Raw genomic sequence first — 18,874 nt, 5'->3', positions numbered from 1 at the left:
GAGGATTTTTTGGAATAAGCTGGAGGTGAGGACAATTATGTGATGGTCCTTGGATTGAGGTGCAGGGCTCTGTTCCAGCAGAAGGAGCTTGTGCCTGAAGCTCAGCCCAAGGAGCTGTCATGAGCAGGAATGGTTAGCTCCTGGGGACAGTGCAACAGCCAGTATCATACAGGCTACCAGTGACCAGAGGCACCAGGTCCACTGGTCTGGCAGTAGCACACTCGGATCAGACTGCTCCTTGTAGCAGGGGGTGAAGGAGATAATGAAATACAGAGATTTCCACTGTCACGCTTTGCTGATAACATGCCAGAAATAGGACTTAGTTTTAGGATAGTTTTTCTGTCCTAAGGAATAAGGAAAAAAAAAAAAAAAAGCAGGAAGTACTGTGACAGCTTCTCTAGATATGACGGAAAGACAGATTTTAAAACACTTGTTGTTGACTAGCAAGATTTAAAATGACCAGCAAGATGAGGGTTTCTAAGTAGGGCCACCAGAGTAAAATGAGCACAATCCATGCCCTGACTGCCTGAGCCTTCATCGCAGGGTCAGGCTTTTCTTCAAGTCTTCTCCTCAGCCAGCTCCCTCCTGGCCATCTCTCAGCATTTGTGGTCCTGTTTGACTGGCCACCTCCCAAAGGCCAAAAAAACAAACCTTTCAGCAAAGAAATCCTGAGCTTAGACAGGGTTACCTTTTGCAGGAGTCTTTTGTAATGCAAACCTTTGCACACAAACACTCATGGCTCTCAAAACCTCCTTGGAGGCTCATCACATTTCTTCCTTATTTGTAATGGGCTTCAGCAAAACTCATTGTCCATCAAATCCATGGGTCCAAGATCATGTAGTAGGAATCCTGGAGCGTGTGTGAAAGCAATTGCATTTTGCTATTGGAGTGTTAGATAAAATGCAAATTAGCTGCCGTTCTTGTAAGTTATGTGGTACCAAGCTTTACTGTGCTTTCCTCTTTGCCCTTGTGTTATATACAAGCATGCAGGAAGGATGGCCTCTCCTTCACATCTGGGGATGCTGAGAGCTCAGCCAGGCAGCAAGATTTGTCCGGGCCCTTCTGTTTATAATAGCTTACAAATCTCATCACTTACTTAAAAACTATGAATCACACATGCACACTGCTAAATCACTCGGCTCCACATGTTTGGGGGAACCCAGCAAGTCTAAGCACAGCACAGAAACCCGACAGAGAAATGGACATCAGAGTGAGGTACGAAAAAAGGACCGACAGTCTTGGGGGAGTTAGCCCTTGTACAGCCAGAAATCTGTTTGAAATTGTCTCAGGTAGGAGCTGCAGCCCATTTCCTTACAAGTCTTCTGTAGAGAGCTGTCAGCTTCTCTTTCTCTATGTTATCTTGTGCTGCTTCTGGTGCCCCAGGCTCTGGCACCACCAAAACTCAGGAGCACTTCAAGTCTTAAGCACCAGTTCCTCCTCCAAAGGGCTGTCACAACTGAGCTGCCTGCCTCTTGTATCGATACCTGATGGCAAGAAATGTTTTTCTGTTGTTGGTGGTGGTGGTTTTTTTTTGTTGTTTTGTTTTGTTTTGTTTTTGTTTTTGTTTTTTTTATTACTACCAATTACAGCAAAGCAAAATGAATTACTTGTCACAGGTTTGGGTTACAATAAAGTGTCTGATGCTGGGTCTCTCAAGTAAGTTAATAGCTCAGCCTGGAGAACAACCTGACTGCGAGAGGTAGCAGCCAGCTGGAAGGCTGCAAATAGCCTAGTAAAATGGCAAGGTCAGCAGTCAGTACCTTTTCCCTGTTGCTTGTGTATCTCATACTAAAGAGAGGTGACAGCCTTTGGTCATTTTATGAGCTTTAATCACAAACAGTGCACTCAACATGAGAGCCCAGCCTCCCATAGGTTGGCATATTCTGCTGCAGTCTCATAGAGCACCACACAGAAAAAAAATAAAAATAAAAATCAGCACAAGTGTTTCTGTGCACAGCAGGACATCTGTCACAGGGTTCAGCCACCTTCAGGTAGATCCAGCCCCTGAAAAACACAAGTGGGATATTTGTACCCAGGTCTGAGCATGACCTTAGGCAGGAGGAGATGTGAATGCTGGAAGGAAGGTTTTGGAGCAAGCACCAAGATCAGTGCAGTACACAAGATCAGTGTGTGTGCAGGTGGCTGCAATGGGCCTGGACTCCAGGCACTACTGGAAACAAAAAGCATCCAAACCTGGGCTTGTCTCATGCAATCACCCAGCCCTCAGTGCAGGAAACCATTATTTTCTATGGCTGCTCCCTTTCTGTTCCTCTTTCAAAGCGTGCTGCTGGTTGAGGAGCTCAGCTTTGCACCGTTGGGGTCAAAGCCTGAAAGATAATGCAAGACAGAAACAACACACTGTGCAACTGTCTACTAGGCACATCTGGATGTAGTGTAAACCTCTCCTCTTTGTCAATATAATACTATGCATTAATTTCTCCCTCTGAGAAAAGCAAAAATAGTTCAGATCTGAGCAACAACAACAACAACAACAAAACCAGTGATTAGTGATGCAGAAATGTTGTTATAAAAGGAGACCATGCAAAATGTGGATTGGTTTGGATAAAACAGGTGAAACATGCAACTCTGTCTTAAACAGAATTCAAAGCCCCCTTGGACAAAGTTTTTTCCAGAGATGATTCCTAGGGGAAGGAAAAGAGAAGCACTGAACTGCAGGATTAATGCTCACGATGGAGGTTACCCCTCCTAAATATAACCCCAAAAGTCACTGTCTTCAGTTTCAATGGGCTTCCCAGCGCCTAGTCTCCTGTCTTGGTCACCAGGATGTGGTAGATGTGACAGCTTCTCCTGTTCTCCTGTTCTGAGCAAATATTCCCTCCCACAATCATGATCATACCAATATACCTCCTAATTTTCCCCACCACCTTCTTCCTCACCATCCCTCCTGCTTTGCCTGGCATAGCATTACCCATGTGGGTCTGGCCACACTCGTCCAGCTGTAAGCATCCCATACATTTTTCCTGCTGCCTTGCCAACTGCAGTAGGTAGGTTTCACAAGAAGCTGACACCAGCTCCTCCTCTACTCCCAAAGTCCACATCTAGTGGATTATGTGAAAGCACAGATGGCTGTGCACCTTGTGCTAACTGGGGATTGTTCCTTTTTATCTGGTCACTGAGGCTTGTCCTGCACTTCTCTTTGATTTCAGAGGTTTTTGTGTGAAGCTGCCAGGCAGAACTGAAGGGCTGGTCAACAAGACTTTCATGAATGCCCTAAAGTGCATGACCTGCCAGGCGGCCTGTAGCTGTGCAAACACACTTGTGGCTTTTCAAGGCTCTTACCCTATCTGTACAGGGCAGCAGGGCTATGCAGGATGTACAGAAATGTGACCCAAGGAGTCTCTGATCCCCAGGACAAGGCAAAAAGTGGATGTAGAGTAGGGGTGGCTATGTTTCTCCTACTAGTTCACCCCCTCTGACAAGTATCTGACTATCAAGGGTGAGTAAGCCCAGCATGTGCTACAGGCCAGTGCACAATGAGTTTTTATCACCCATTTCTCAGACCTATATAACACTCATGCGCCATTCTGCTTTGCTCTGCTGGGGGGAATGCACAGGAAGGCATCTGCTCATAGTAGCTTATGCCTCCCCTAAGTGTCTCTCCATCAGAGCCTGCCAATGCCTGTAAAGCATGGCCCAGTAAGTTGTACACAGAGACGTGACCCCATTTGGGAACCTCTGAATGGCCTTTTCAGGCTTCTCCAACTCCTTTCTCCCTGCTCTGCTTCCCTCCCTTCCTAAACCACTTCACCTCTTTCTGCTTAAAGCAGCCAGAAGCGCAGAGGGGAGTGAATGGTGGGCAGAAGGAAGGGCCACTGCACATTAGCCAGGGGCCAGAAAGACAAGCATGGATGTTACAGGTGTTGCAGAAGAGCTTGCTTGCAAATGTGGGGAGAAGAGAGTCCTCCCAAAGCCATCAGTGTCACGGTGATGGAGCAGGGAGCAGGGAGGAAGAGAAGATACCAAAGCAATGAGGTGCCCCAGCTGTGCAGGAGGAACTGATGTTGCTGAACATCAGCCCCCTCACACGTCAAACTCTTAGCAAGAAGCAGGCTTCACAAGCTCTGCAGCTCACCTGGCCATGCCCTGTAACGCAGCGTGGTTCATCCCACCACCTCCGCTCCCCTCATGAACTCAATCTGCCAGCGGTTTGTAGGAGGGCTGAGCTGACAGCATGATTCTTTCCTACATTAGCTTTTATAGGGAAAGTAACCCTTTGCTATGACATCCAACACCTAATAAAAAGTTGCCTCAAAGAGACTTCTGACAGCCTTCCCCAGGACCTCACATCGCAGTCACATGTGGGCACAAACCCTTCTGGTGGCAGGGGCAATGCTCAAGCAGGTGGAGCTGTGGGTGAACATTTCCCAGCGTGGGAACATCTCTGACAGAGAAATGACCTGTCTGGCTGCAAAATGTCATACAGGCATTCCTTGGATGGCTGCGACCAAACCTCCACCTACTTGGAATGAGTGAGGCAAGCGAGCAGACCTTTGCCTCGGCTGTCGAGTAGTATCTCAGCAGGGGAGCCCTCCTTCGCCCTCCCCACAAGCATCCAGGCATCATTAGCATCACTAGTGTGTGGAAGTCCTCATCAAGGACATGACCTCATTGTTTCTGCGGCTGTACAAATGTAGCTAAAAGATGGTCTCTGCCCCCAAGGAGCCCATAACCGTGTAAAAAGCTGCACGGGGAACACAGTCTGATTGAAAGAGAGTGTAGAGGAATAATAAGATAATACGGTAATATGTCCTTGGCCTGTATCCCTTTCCTTAGTGTGTTACTCTCTTGACCCTGATGATGTGATGTCTCATTTACAGTCCTGGAAATGCAGGCCATATATATCCCCGTAACTAAGAGATCGGGGACCGTGCTCCGCAGTCTGACTGGCACAAGCCAGCTCAGCTTGGCTTGCAGCTGAATTCCCTTCCCTTCCCTCCTCCATGCTGCAGTAGTCACCTTCACAAGCCTTACAGGGAACAGTCCCTGGCACATGCTGTGCCCCAAGCCAAGCCCAGAAAACACAGGTGTGAGCTGGCCAAGTAAAAGTCAATGTCTATTATCCCCACCATATGAGGCTAAGAAGTTGAGACGCCTTGCCTATGGCCACGGGAAAGGTCAGTGTTAGAGACCAGGCTGTCTTTTCCAAGGGTCAGACCAGGAGGGAAAGACTTTCCAGGTTAGGATCAGCCTTTATTGTATATCTGTTGCTTTTTTAGCACATCATTCAGAATTTGTTATCACCTCAAGTTCAACTTTGTAAGAGAGCCGAAGCACATAAATCCTCACTTGCAGAGCTGCAAGCGCTTGTGGGTCTGGCCAAGCTGCAAGAAATACCAGCTGTGCATGCGAACAGCCACTGCCACACACCAGGAAGCCTTTTCTGCAAACAAAAATGCTTTCTCGACCAGTACATGGCTGGTGCTGCATGCAGTGCCCTGGCAAACACAGCCTGCAGCAAGTTACAGCAGTGTTCAGCAGAGGCCATTTTGGCATGGGGTGCTTTAGGAGGCTCGAGTTAGCTCCAGCTGAGCCCCAGATGTTCAGCCACAGCTCCTGATCCTGCACTAACTACTGAGCTGGACAGCACTCATACCAAATCTTCACCAGCAGTGGCTTTGGCCACCCTCGAGCTCGAGGTTAGTGGTGCTTATCCCCAGTGCCGTGACTCGCACTATAGGGAATTTGGGCCTGGGAGCCCTGGATAGCACAGGGATCCCATGGATCATTTCTCCTTTGAATTAGGAGGCAGCATTTGTCACACTGCCTTTAGGCATTATAATTAGCAACTTGAAGCTACGAGATCCCTTTGCCTAGATGTGAGGCTTTACCGTGTGTGGCTGCAATGGCAGGAATGTCACGCTGCCTGCTCGCGCTTCTGTCATTTCTTGCTGCTGCTGCTGGGGAATATCTGTAGGGAGAGAGAGGGGAAGGGATTTATTTTTTGGGTGATATAAAGTGAGTGGGGAACAGTGAGAAGAGAACTGCTGATTTGACCTTGAGCGCTGGGAGAAAGCATAACACACAGCCTGTATGAAGTTTCCTCTTGAAGAAAAATAATAATAATAATAATAAAAATCTTTTTGTTCCTTTACCAGAGAAGACTATAAAAATCTGCTCCTGCAAAGCTGAAGTGGATTTCACAGCCAAAGCGAGGTCATGCAGAAACTGTTGCCAGGTCAAGTTTTCACTTTGAACATTTTCACAGTTAAAGGAGGATCCAGGACATGTAAGAAAAAACAGCCCCAGACTTTCCACTTTAAACTGCTTCTTGCTTGAACTATAAGGTGCAAAGAAGACATCAGGATGGGGGGGAGGGAATTGGAGTGGCAGGGTTTGGGTGATTTGTTTATCTAGAAAATCTCTGCATCTGCTCTTTTCAGTGAAGTTCCCATTGCTTTTTTTTGCTTTTTTTTTTTTCTCCATTTTCCAGCTGTGTAGCACAAAGCACAGGCAGGTCAACAGTCTTGCTGAAGATCACAGACTGAGTCAGTGGCTCTGGAGAGATCAGAGCCAGGACCCCACTGTGTGCCAGCTCTTTGTGTTTCCCTCTGGTTTTGAAATTCGTTTCAAGCCCAGGTGCTAAAACAAGGTGAAGCAGGACAAATTCCAGACTGCGGCTTTGGCGGAGGCTTCTGAAGGATAAAATGCCACCACGACAGTGTGACACTCGGAAGTAGGGGCATTTCTGCATCTGCCACTCCATGACTTTGCAATAGCTTCACAACACGCTGGCGCGTTGCAACCAAAACTGACAACACTGCGGGGTCCTCAGAGTTGTAACATTTCCACATGTTTCATGAAAACTGGTGACCAGGTAGAGGAGAGCGCCTGAAATGAAGTACCCGCTGTAGGATAGAGGGACTCAGCCACCAGCAAAGCCACCTGAGAAAGGGGTGCTGCAAACCAGAGGCTGTGGCTGCAGCTGCACAAGCAAATTAAACAGGACAGGGGCTCAAGCACCAGCACGTGCCTGCCCATGCTATTTAACTGCTTAGCACCCCCGTCACGGCTGTCATAACGTCTTGCAGTCCTTAGGGTGGGCACCACACCAGAAGGGGACATGTCCACACATAAGGCGGGTGACATCCCCCTGGACTGGACAGCAGCACGAGCCTTTATAGGGTCAGAGCTGTGTCATTGGGAGTTCCTTTTTTTTTCCTGATTGGACGCATAGCGTGTTAAAATTGATCTCTGTCTTTACCCCAAAAATATGGTGTCTTTGTGCTAATGTTAATCAAAGATTGGGCTATAAGTTTCAATAGAAGAAAGGACTGGGAAAAAAAATAATTAAAATAAAATAAAATAAAATAAAATAAAATAAAAAGATTTTATTTAGCTGTTTTGGTGTTTTGGAAAAAAAAAAAAGTGTGTGTGTATGTGTATATATATATACATGTGACTATTTTGCCAGCAGTGGATCTTGGTTTGTTATTGTAGGGTCCCTTGAAAACAAGGGCTGGCAAAGGTGAAAGTAATTTGCAATCCTTGAGCTACATTGATTAATTGTGGCCAATTTGTGCAGCGATAGTGGGGTCTTTTAACAGGAGGTCACCCAAGGGTACGAGGCTGAAGAGGGTAGATTATTAGTGGAGGGCTGCTGGTTAACAGCAGCCATGGAGCTGTTTATGAGCAGGGGGCTCAGCTGGTATGAACAGGATATTCATGAACGCTGCACGACAAAATGGTTCGTTGTTGTGGTCATGCGCTCTGGGCTGCTAATATTCGTGGGTGCACTTGTGTGGGCATGTTCAGTTTATTTAGAAAATAAGGGCATTGAAGCACTTGTTTTCTGAAGCGGGGGGGGGGGGGGGGGGAAGCACAGAGCAAGAGTGATTCCAACTGTGCAAATATTGAAGAGAAAGAAAGGAGAACATCTCATTCTCCTTTTCACAAGTTTTTAAATGACAAAGCAAAAGACGTGAAATGCTGGGCAGAACCACGCTTGCCATTGCCTGGGGTCCCCAGCACAGCAGAAGGCTGCTAAACCAATAATCTTGCTTCCCTGACCTTGCAGCCTTCTAACAAATCCTTTCTGCTTTAGCAGGATTTGTTTCAGAGAACTCGGCTGTGTAATCTGGTACTCTGGTAATGTCCTCATTTAACAGATTCGAGGCAAAATCCTGCTCGTAGCTCCACTGGCGTGGTCCCACTGTTTTTGGTGCGGCTGCTCTGGCTGAGAGCAGAGCATGACATTTTTCCCATTAATCTCATTCCGCCTTGCTATTGTGTTTCATTTTACAGTGCCCTGGAAACCGGGAAACCTGTATGTCTTCGCCCATTTGATGTACAGGAAATGTATTCGCTTAACTAATCTGTTCCCTCCACAGAGGGTTGTGTTTGGGTTTTTTGTTTGTTTTTTTTTCTTCTTCTTTGTTTGTTTGTTTGTTTTTTTCTTTTCCTGAGCCTCACAATGCTTATGGAAACTGGTTATGGTAGAGGGGAAAAAGATTAGTGTTGGTACTCGGCAGCCACATGTATCCTGCTCAGTTAAAACTGTGTCCAGGACGCTCCAGGAACAGAAGTCCTCATTCCAAACTTTGTCCACAGCCACTCTCCAGCTACACTTTCAGCTACAAGAGCAGCCTTTCTGGCTCACCCAGCAGCTGGAATGGATGCAGGCATGAGCAAGCCTAAGCCATCCCATGCAAGCTGCAGCTGTACCCAGGTGGCCGCAGCCATCCACCCCTGCCCGGCCTTGGAAGCCAAGCAGCCCTTGGCCAAAGGGCTCCTGAGCCTGCTGGAAAAGCCATGCAGTCCGAGGCACAAAAGTCGGACTCTTTTGGAAGAAGGACTGAAGGCTTTAGCCCTGAGGGCACTGGAGCAGTCACCATTCAGTCAAGTGTCCTGGAAAGGACAGCATTTCTCAGCATCCAACAAAAGTCCCAGATCCCTCACGCCTGTCTTCAACCATGAAGAAGCGCGACAGGTACGTTCAGCCAGACAGCCAACTTTTAGGTATGTACGGAGAGCTGGGGTGGAGTCTCCAAGCATGGTTTGTCAGGGCATATAGGCTACAATACTGACTTGGAAGAGTGTGAGTAAAGTCAAGGATGAGGTGGTGGAAGGATGGAGATGGGACCCCTCCGACATCTAGCACCACTGCACTTGAAATATGTTCAGATTTAGGATGCTTCCTGTGGGCTGCAAGACATACAGTGCAAGCCTGGAAAACTCTGCCCACTCTTTGAAAACCTGAGACTATAAGAGGCAGACAAAGGGGGCTTAAAGGAAAAGATGGGAAATCAAGCCACATGTGGTATTCATGGGGACCTCAGAAAAACATCAAGGATTTGGCAGCAAGTAGTGGCTTTGGGCAGAGCTAGAGCAGAGAGAATAGCTACAGGAGCCAGTCACCTGGGAAAGCAGCTACAGTAAAGTTTATATTGGATCAGGCTGTCCTGAGGGATTTCTGCAGGAAGATTGAGGAGGCTGCTGAAAACTCTGGAAAAAGCATGCAAATGGGCCATAAAAATGAAGGCAAGTGGGAGGCATGATTTTTTTTCCTTTGGCTGAAATTTATTCATTTTGTTCATAGATTAAGTTCTTGTCCTTCTGAGGAAGAATCCATCATGCTGGTATATGAATGTCTGCAGTGTTGGTGCCATTGCCAGGATGCTCATTTGCTTGTGCAGCTTCCTAATGTGACATGTCAGCACCAAGAAAGAGCTCTCCAGCTCGCTCATGCTGCTGGAAAGGAAAAACCCCACTCCTCTTCCTAACTCTTGCAACTTGCCTGCTCCTCATGACACTGTGTTCTTTTACGTCTACCCTGTTAAGCTGCTGCTCATTCCTCTTGAGCCTATATTCCTCTGATGCCTTTTTTGCATATACTTGTTCATCCCCAGGCTCTCATCTGAAATGCAAGTTAGCTGTCCTAGAGGAAGCCCAGTGTCTAAGGGCATCATTCACACCAGACTCGTTCCAGACAGGCGGATGGTGACCAAAGGGCCATGCATCCCAGCAAGACATGAGACCCATTGCTATGGAGAAGCTCTCCTGGAATTTCCTATCATAGGAGGGCTCAGTTTCCTTGCCCTGTTCCCGTTATTGTCCTCTTGCCAAGCAGCCCACAGTTGGCTGGCATTTTCCCGAAACCATTGCGAGCAGTGCCTTCAAAGACGCGACGTCACATGTGCCGGAGCATGCCTCTGGTCTGAGTGAGTTCCTGTCAGCCTGACGCACGGGGGGAATACTCAATTGATTCCTGATGCGCTTACATGCATCACGACACGGAGATGTCGCCCACTGGCACGAGCGTGTTGAGTCACCGCATTTCCCCGGGCTGCAGAAGTGCAGGAATCGTAACCATTTCCCAGCACAGCTCCGTGAGGGTGCTGGCTCTGGCCAAGGCGCTTGTGTTCTCTGCTTAACCTCCCGATGGCTTTTCCGAGGAGTCAGCATCAACCCAGTGCACAGGCATCTGCCTTTCCCTCTCTCTCTGAGCCTAACGTGAAATATCTGTAAATGAAAAAAATATATATACTTTATATATATATATATAATTCATATGTGCCCTTTATATATATATATATATATATATATTAGTAAATATAATTTTATATATATATATGTTTTAATACCACATTTTTAGTATTTCTTTTAATACTGAGGGAAACAATGATTTATGGGTTTTCAAACAAGGTTTTATGGGCCACTCTCAACACTTCGGGCCAGTGTGTCCCAGGGGCCATTTGTCAGAGGGCACACAGAGGTTGGGAAGGTGGCAAAGACTTGCTGGATCGTCCGTGAGCAATGCTCAGCTCCACCGGGGGGCCAGAAGGGCAGAAACGGGAGTGGGGATGTTTCCGAGCGAAAGCAAAGTGCAAGGCAAAGGACGTCTTGTTCACAGGGTGGAAATGTCTCCCTTCACCAACCAGGTGAGGGAGTTGAGGTAGCAGCCTGCTAGCAGATCCCACAGCTCTTGACCTCTGCGCTTTTGCTACTACAGCAGAAGTGGGGCAACAGTTTGGGAGCGCTGCTGCAAGCCATTTGTCAGGAGTGCAGGAGAAATCTGTCCTTGGCTTACGAACACCACACATGGCTCAGCACTTTGATGACTGCAGCTGCCTGCGTTAAGGGAGCCGGCAACTGGAGAGTGGAAAAGGATGCTGGAAAAGGGGAGGAGGGAAGGCTGTTGGTCCTGGATGGACAGACAGATAATTACTGCCTTTAGGATCCCGGGGGACGGGTAAATTGTAAGAGAAGCTGTAATATGCCATAAAATGAATATCTCTTGTTGAGGCCGTGATTTGTCACAGCCAGGAGAGTTATGAATTTTAGTTCAAGAGTCAGTATTATTTTAGCTTACCCTTGAGGATCAGCATTCACAGGCTGGAGATGAAGTGGATGTTGTATAAAAATGTTTCCCCACTGGTAAGTGGGTGTTTGTGCTCTTCACCGAGTAGTCTGTGTGATATGCAGTTTCTGGGAAGGCATTTGGTGTAAGGGATGAAATATATCACATTCCAGGTGAGAATATGTGGGATCCAAAGCTTTTGATGGGTCTGAAGTGGAACAGCTCTGAAAACACAGATAACTGGGTCACTGTCAAAATGTGTTATTTTAATGCCTTTGAGGTTTTGCTTCTGATGAGTATTTACATCCCCACACCTCTGTCTTGGGACAAGAGAGGGGGGTTTCAAGTAGGAACTGTCAAGCAGAGGCAAGGAGAGGAGATGATAAGTTGCACTGTGGTGCTAGAGAGAGACTTGTTAGGGATCCCAGCACTGCAGGAGACTGGGGAGGATGGTGGCCTCAGAAAGTCATCAGGAGAAGGGGCTGGTTGGAAGAGACCTTGATGCTTTTTGACGTCTCTGCTCTCTTCCCTAGTCGCTACACCCCTCTGGATAAATCAGCAATGGTCTGACACGCCAGGGCTGCTCGAAATCTCTGTGGTTGAGCATTAGACCCATCCATGCAAGGGCAAATTCCTGGGAGACTTGAATGAAGGCAACCTCAGCCCATGACCAGGTGGTGGTGTACCTTAATTCTTCTTTGTCTTGGACAACAGCTTTAGACAGTTACCCCCAGTCCTCAGAGGAGAAGGCAAACTGGCAAGCTGAGCTGGGACCCATTCATCGGAGCAAGCTTTGCCGCTGAGTGGGTGAAACCATTCACCCTCATTATCCTCTCCAGCCTGCTGGGGATGGAGGCATCCCAGCATCAGCTGCGAGTCTTGTTCTAGAGGAAAGGCAAAGACGAGATGCACACACAGGTTCCCCCGCAAGAGCTGATCCTCCTGCATGTCAGCAGTGTAACCGTCCGGAACAGTGTAATTATTGTAAACGTAATTAATAGCGATCTGGGAAGATTATAACTTTCTCTCTCCTCCACTTTTTTTTTTTTAACTTTTTTTTTACTTTTTTCCCCAAAAACTTTCTGGTTGTGCTTTTTTTGGCAACCCCAAAATAGTAATTCGATGCAAATGCTGGCCACAAATCCAATGGAGCTTGATAGGCTTTAAACGAGGGGAGGGGGACAGGCGGGGGTGATTGCTTTAATAACTGTTCTTGGAAAAAGGCCACTGATGTGTTTTCATTACTCAGAAGAAGAAGAAAGCCAGAAAGAAAACAAGTGGCAGGACAGCCATTAGAAAATAACTCTGAATAATTATAGAGTGGGGGCAAGGGGAAGTCCAGGGAATTACTTCAGGGATATAATCATGAGCCCACATCCAGGCCAGTTACTGGCGGCTAAGAAGAGGATGTATCCAAGCAGCGTTTGTGGGCCCCTCTGGTTTGGGTCCGTCTCCATCAAGTCTTGCATGAGCCTACGTCCCCATCACAGAAGCTGTTGTCCCCACCGTCTCAGCAGGACGCCAAAAGACTACACGTATTCCTGACCTTACAGTGCTCTGCAGACCTTCAGGGATGAGGCTTCGGGTGAGTTTCTGGGATGGGATGGAGACAGGATATTTTTCTTTCACAACATGGAGGCTGAGGCCCCCATGAAGCCTCAGCCTGGATTAAATTGGTGAGGATCTCACCTGTCCTTTGAGTGGCACAACTTTAATAAAGGAGGCTATACACAGACCTCTGATCACACAGCAGGAGATTCTGCAAGAAATCAAGGTGCGCTAACTGAAGGGAGAAGAAAGGAAGGAGTTTTCCCTAGTCAGAAGGAATATAAAAAGGCACTGGCAGTTCTTCCCATCCCCAAAACCCCAAGTATTTTGGATGTCCCCAGGGAACCTCTGCAGCACTTCAGCAGAAAAGGCAGCCTGGTTTCTGAGCTCTCCTCAGAGCCCAGCTGGAAAGGTCACGTCTCCTCACCTTTAGGAAGCCTCCAAACCATCCATAGCCTCTCCTCACAATGGTGCAGCTAGATATCCACCCCAGGGCTCTCTATGAAAATTACACCTCTTCAGGAGTGAGCAGACACAGCAGGCTTGGAGGGAGCTGATGGTCACAGTCAGGAGTCATCTCCTGCAGATAAACCACCGCTTATCACAAGTTCATGGGGCCAGGCAGCAGGTACATGATCATGGAGGCAAAGTGCCTCCCCACATCACAGTGAGCATACCTGTAAGAAACCTCTGTTTGCTTGGTCAATTCCAAGCATGCTTGCTTCCCTAAACCCTTTTCCTAATGCTCCCAGCAAAATGTGCAATGCTTTACAGGGGACAAAAGGAAAGCCCTTCAGAGGATGCTTGCTTCTTCCAGGAGACGCCCCTCTCCCCCCAGGGAAACAATCTGACTTATTTATGAGCCACCCATCACCGTGGCATCAGCAAGGTTTCTAAAGCTCCTTACTTTATGCCAGAGAGACATGGCAACCCTCTGTATTTCACTGCATCACAAGGCAAATAACTAGACAATACCTCCAGAAGCCAGCAGGCTGGGGCATCTGTTCAAGTTTCCCAGAGACCATCTGAATTTATACTTTTCCTTTTATTTATGCCATTTTTTTTCTACTGGTTATTGATGATGTTTCTCATTTGTTTTTATTAGATGCAGGTGTTTTCTGCCCTTCAGCTGGGAGCACTTTCTCTTTTCAGCCAATTCCAGCTCTACTTTGTGCCTCGGTCACCTTTTGACTGTGATACTGGAGAGGCAGAGAAAGGGAGAGGAAAAAAAAAAAAAAGGAGAGCAGGAGAGATACCGATTTTTGCTGCCTCAGCAGATGTGTGTTAAAGTGTTTTAGTGATTCAGCCAGTGCGCCTGCCTGAGGCCAAAGGAGAGGCATTGTCTGAATCTAAAACAATTAATAACAAAAAAAGAATGTGGGCAGCACGGAGCGGGGGAAGGTGGAGGTGGAAAGCGAGCGAATCATGGGGATATTTTGAGCTTGCCGAGCACCTCGAGAAGAAGATTCCCAACCGCTTTCGAAGGCAGCTGTCTGAACCCACCCGGTTCCCTCTGATATACAGGAGCCTCACCGGCCCTGTGGCAGACAGGGGAAGATGAAGCTGCTTTTGCAACTCCTCCCCGGCCCTCCCGAGCCTCTGGAACTAGGCCAGCCTCCTCCCCAGAGACAAACTGCGCTGCCCTGACATCCCAAGCAAGCACAACCGCGTACACAGGTCCGTGCCTGCGGGGCTGGGAGGGGGAAAATGGCCCCACGTGTGTGCCTGGGGGACACCGAGCCACTTGCCCACGCTCAAGGACCCCGCTCAGGCCCTTCGAGCAAGGCAAAGGCCTCAGCTCTCTGCACCGGCCGGGAAGGCGCAAAGGGGAACCTCTGCTGTCTGCTCGTGATGAAACATCTGTCTTTTCCCTGTTAGCAAAAGAAACTAATTTCGTCTGTGCTCAGGCAAGAGGAATTTGTCCCCTGAGCAAGTTCTGCCTCTATCGTTTAAATATCCAGTACAGGCTTTAAGCTCTGGCTCTTGCAAAAGGGCCTTGCGATGCGCAGGAGCTGATGTCCCCCACACCTTGCAAGGTGACTCGGGTAGCAATGGGAGATGGAGGCACCCCAGTCACCAGGCATCGCTGGAAATCTTGGCAGCCGAGCCTTGATAACGTGAAACGGAGCCAACGCAGGCACGCAGAACACCCAGGCGCTGATCTGGTGAGGGGAGACTCCATTCCTACATGCGGTTTAAAATTGATACCCCCATGAGGCATGTTAGAAAGCAAAACATTGATGCTGTCTTCACTGGAAGCATCGGTTGCTTTGTTTTTTTAATGACACAGAAAGCTGCCTGCAAAGAGATAATTTCATTCAGCCTAGCCCTTGCTGGATGTGGAAGGAAGTCCTTGGAGGTGACTCCAACGAATCCAGTATGCCACCTAGCCCTCGCTAGCTCTACTACACCCACCGCTGCAGCGCGGGCTGCTCGCGCCTGCTGGAAAGGGGCTCCTGGCGTGAAGCTGTGAACACCTCTTGGGGTTAGCATTGCAGGGATGGAGGCACCATCCAAGAGAAGGACAAACATCTTGGGAAGGAATCCGATTTTACTCCCGATTCTCAACCCAGTCTCCATGTGAAGTGAAGTAGCATGTTGGTGTCTGCACTGCCTGCTGTTGCCCATCTTCCCTTTTTGTGCTTCTCCCCCAGGCTTGCCCCATCAGTTCCGCTTTTGTCACTTGTCATTTTGCCCTCTGGGATTTTTTGCACTAAGGATGAAATATCGGCTCTTTTCGTAATGATGCTTGAGGCACCTGATTTCACAACCTGTTGGTGTTTTTTAATACTTGCACATGAAAAAAAAAAATCTCCTGTATAAGCATTATTTTCCTACAGATCTATACCAACTGGACAGTGGTTTTGGAGGGAGAAGAAAAAAAAAATCTCATTCATGTATCTGTGATTCAGCCCTTAATCTTTCTAGATTGCCTGAACTTGTTTGATGTTCTGAGTGCCTCCAAAACACACAGATTAGCCCAAACTGATTAAAGCACATGTTTCATCTTCATTATCATGCCCAGGAAAGTCAGTGCTTTTGCACATTACAGAGAGTATCATAATGAAGTGTGACGTATCTGAGATATAAAGAATGGTAACTCTTTTCCAAATGACTACTTCTCTTTTTTTTTTTTCCTTTTTTCTTTTTTTCCAAGAAGGAGCCATATGTAACAAATAGAGCCTATAGCAATGAAGTATATTAACAGACTCTAACAGAAACCTTGGTTTCCTCTTGTTCATTCCCCCAAAATAAGAAAGCATGTCTTTTAAACATAAAACATCATTGTGATCTCCCCTGGAAGAGAAAAAGCCAGGAGAAATGAGATCTTCATGAGCTGTGGGCTCTGCTACAGCTCGTGACCAGCCGTACACTGCCCCATTGCTGTCTTTTGTTCCCAGGGCAGTGGGTTTTTTTTGGAGCATCAGCACAAATGTCAAGAAGCGAGCCCTTGTGAGGAGCATGATGGCACACACCAAGCGTTCATCTGCAACTCCATCCCTACTCGTGGGCTCAGGAGTATGGATCCTCATGGTTAAGGCCACTTAAATATTTTGGCAGAAAACCTGTTATCAGGGCACGTCTCATGGCTAAAACTTTACCTTCCCCTGGTTGAGCGTCTGACAGAGTTTCCAGGTGCACTGTGATGGATAAAGGTCCCGACACAGCCTCTCAGCTCAGCGTAGGAGGGAAGCGAGGGTGGCCTCAGGACAACTTCACACCACTTGGATGTGGCCTGCTCTGAAAGCCCGGGAGACAGCTCCCAGGCAGCCCGAAATTAGGGCAGCTTCCCTGGGGCTGCCTCGCAGGATCCCTGCCCCGTAGCGATCCAACCGTGCCCAATTCTCCTGTGCCAGGGCTTGCAGCTGGGCTGCATGGAGGCAGCTCCCTACACGCCTCGCCGCTTTGTGTCCTGCAGGCTGGAGTGGGAGGGAAACCTCCCCGCCACCCCTCTCCATACTCTTGCAGTCTCCGCAGCAGAAATTATTTGGGAAACTCTGTTTCTTACAGGGTGGCAGAGAGAAAAAGGAAAGCCAACTCTCTCCTGCCCTGTCACAAAGTGACAAAAAAAAAATCTCCAAATCTCCAGGTGAGAAGTGCTCCTCTGCCCGGTGCTATTTTCTGCAAGGCACCCAGTCAGACCAGCAGCAGAGCCTCATAAAAATCAGCAGCAGGATGCAATTAATATGCTGTAAAAGTCATAAGTGTCAACTGGAGAAACCATTTAATAATGCTTCTAGATAAAATCCAAAGGGGTTGCTTTTCTTACCTTAGGGGTGCCTATTTTGTAGCAGTTAACTGGGATCTAAGCAGAGGTTCAGGTATGATCAAATAAAACCTCTGGAAAACCTGCTGGCTGAGAGAAAGAGAAAAAAAAAGCTCAGAAATGTGGCCTTTTTTGAAAAGAGGGGGGTCAAAAAAGGACGGCAGGGAGCTGATCCTTACTCCAGAGCTCCCGTGGGGTAGGAAGGCAGTAAAACAAGGAACACCTGAGATGTGCAAAAAAAAAAAAAAAGTCTTAAGCGGGGAAATTTTGGTGAAGAAAGAGTTAACGTTTTTAAGCAAGCACCCATCCTCTTACCATAGATAAGGGTGCATTCTAGTGGCAAAATCCATGCAATGCAGCTGCATAGCTGCCTGATCTAAAAAGAAACCTGGGGAATATGAGGCTCTGGAGGAGCGTGTGCATGTGTGGAAGGGGGGGTGACTTGAATTGCCCGTGAACCTCACCCAGAATTGCCTGATGCCTTCCAGTTTCCCTGGTAGATAACCGTGGGCTTGTGCTGGGGAGCGATCTCCCAGCCGCTCCTCCAGGTGTAACATCCCTGCGCACAGCTGCCTGGGCTGGCCACGGGGCTGCACGAGGCAATTTTGGAGATTCCCTTTGCCACGCTTCCAGCTTCCCCACTCCTAGCAATGAATGAGCACTGAGGGAGGCAAGTGCAAAGGACCAGGGCCCGGAGAGCTGTAACGCTGAGGAATGCAGCGGTGGAACAAAAGGCAGCAAACCGCAAGCTGTCCAGGACAGAGGATGAGCACTGCAAAGTCTTTTTTTATTTTATTTTTAAACTTCTCCCCCCCACACACACTTTTGTGCAGGGCAAGAGGCAGAAGAAGAATGAGCTAAAACGTGCAAATTGGACTTCGCATGGCAAAATTCCCCTTGTTTTCTGGCATGCCCTGAGCAACAGCGAACTTTTCCAAAGAGGAATCTAACACAGTTCTTACAAGCAGCCCAGCCCGCCCTCCTGCTCCCTGTCCGGACGCGTTAACCCTTGCTGTTTGGGGGTGTCAGGGGCACAGCCTGGCACTGGGAAAAGCCCCCTGCCTTTTCACCCCTCGCCCAGGCTGGGGTGGGTGGGAGAGGAGAGCTGGGCACGCCGCACACACAAAGGCTCCTCCTGGGAGCAGGGTGGGCGAGAGCAGCTCCCTGGCACCCACCCAGCCATCTCCCTGCCAATCTCACCTTTGGAGCTGATGGTGGGGTGCACGCACCCGGTCCCCCTTCGCCGAGGGTCCCCAGCCACCCGGGCAGGGGACGGGGGGTCTCCACCCCAAGCGAGACTGAGAGCAGCAGGATCAGGCCCTGCTAATGCACCCCCCTCTTCCCTCCCCAAACTCAGCACTCTGACCTCTCCCTCCCAGGCTCCCCGCAGCCCAAACTGCCTCGCAACCCAATTGCAACCACTTTTCTCCTTCTATCCTTTTTTTTTTTTTTTTTTTTAAACCGTGAAGATCTCAACTTTTTTTTTCTTTTTTTTTTTTCTCTTCCCCTGTCTCTCCCCTCCCCATCCTCGCCTTCCCCTTCCCCCTCCTCCTCCCCTTGTCTCTCCTCATAATATTATCCTTGATCACTGCCCGGGGTTTGAAGCCCAGAAGTCAGAAGCTGCGCACCCCACCCCCACCGGCTCGAGTGTGCACTGATAGGGCCCTGGCTGCTGGCACCCAGTCAAGCTGAGGTGTCATTGGGATCTCAAATTGCAGCTAGGGGCTGGCAGGCAGCCAGGG

General features: G+C 48.4%; 1 long non-coding RNA gene across 1 annotated transcript; it reads right to left on the bottom strand.

Annotated features, from left to right (window-relative positions):
- Positions 1-2,217: 2,217 nt before the first annotated feature.
- On the bottom strand, positions 2,218-17,220 carry LOC126913357 (uncharacterized). Its single transcript, XR_007708506.1, has 3 exons — positions 17,136-17,220; positions 5,850-5,929; positions 2,218-2,327 (listed from the first exon to the last, which is right to left on the bottom strand). It is a non-coding gene; the product is annotated as an uncharacterized LOC126913357 (long non-coding RNA).
- Between the last annotated feature and the right edge of the window lie 1,654 nt (positions 17,221-18,874).

This window comes from Cygnus atratus, chromosome 6, assembly GCF_013377495.2.
Source record: "Cygnus atratus isolate AKBS03 ecotype Queensland, Australia chromosome 6, CAtr_DNAZoo_HiC_assembly, whole genome shotgun sequence".
Taxonomy (NCBI): domain Eukaryota; kingdom Metazoa; phylum Chordata; class Aves; order Anseriformes; family Anatidae; genus Cygnus; species Cygnus atratus.
Note: the sequence above shows the minus strand (reverse complement) of the source record. Positions and strands in the feature narration are given on the sequence as shown.